The sequence below is a fragment of the Marmota marmota genome, unplaced genomic scaffold (assembly GCF_001458135.2).
Source record: "Marmota marmota marmota unplaced genomic scaffold, marMar, whole genome shotgun sequence".
In the NCBI taxonomy this organism is placed as follows: domain Eukaryota; kingdom Metazoa; phylum Chordata; class Mammalia; order Rodentia; family Sciuridae; genus Marmota; species Marmota marmota.
The window spans coordinates 1,790,280-1,791,425 of NW_026000240.1; positions in this window are offsets into that span (position 1 = coordinate 1,790,280).

The window sequence follows — 1,146 nt, forward strand, 5'->3', positions numbered from 1 at the left end:
TCTTAGTTACTCTCCTTATATCAAAGAAGACATTTGGCATTTGTTTTTTAGGGATTGGCTAGCTTCACTTAGCATAATCTGCTCTAATGCCATCCATTTCCCTGTAAATTCTATGATTTTGTCATTTTTTAATGCAGAGTAATACTCCATTGTGTATAAATGCCACATTTTTTTTATCCATTCATCTATTGAAGGGCATCTAGGTTGGTTCCACAGTCTTGCTATTGTGAATTGTGCTGCTATGAACATCGATGTAGCAGTGGGAGACCGGCTTCTTGAAGGTCACACAGCTGGCAGCAGAGACACATCCACAGCTGGGATCCAGTAGTTCCAAGCTTGGGCTTCTCCCACAACCTGCTGGGCCTCCTCATTGAGGGAACACGGAATTGCTCAGCCAAAGTTGAGAGGAGATAATGGGGACCATGATTGGGACAGTGGAAGATTTTATTTTTGTTTGCTTGTTTATTTACCTATTCCAAAATGAAAATGATTAACTATTTTATGGGTATGAATGTATTTTTGCAGTACTGGGGATTGAACCCAGGTACCCTCTACCAATGAGCGACACCCCCAAACCTTTTTATTTCTTTTGAGACAGAGTCTCACTGAGTTGCTGTGTTTGACCTTGAACTTGTGATCTTCCTGTCTCTCAGCCTCCTGAGTTGCTGGGATTATAGGCATGTGCCACTGCGCCTGGCAATTAACTATGAAGATTTTTTAAAAAATTCAAAATATACAGTTTAAAGAAACTAAAAATAAAGTTTAAAGAAAGTAGAAACTGCCCTTAAATTCCACCAACTGGAGAGAGCTACTGTTAACAGTTTTGTGAACAGATTTCCAGATGGCTCTGTGAGTGTGTGTGTGTGTGTGTGAGAGAGAGAGAGAGAGGGAAAGGGAAAGAGAGAGAGAGAGATTTTATGGTAATGGGACCATATACTGTTTCATAACCTGCTCTTTTTATTCAACAATCCGTCAAAGGAATCTTTCTACCTCAGTAAATATAACTCTACCCTCCATTTAATGGTTTCAAACTATCCATTGCAAATGAAAGTATAAACCGTCTTTCATTTGTCCAGCCTGATGGTGGGGGCATATAGAATGTTTCCAGTATTTTATTGTTCTCAAAACTTCGGGGTGAACATCCTC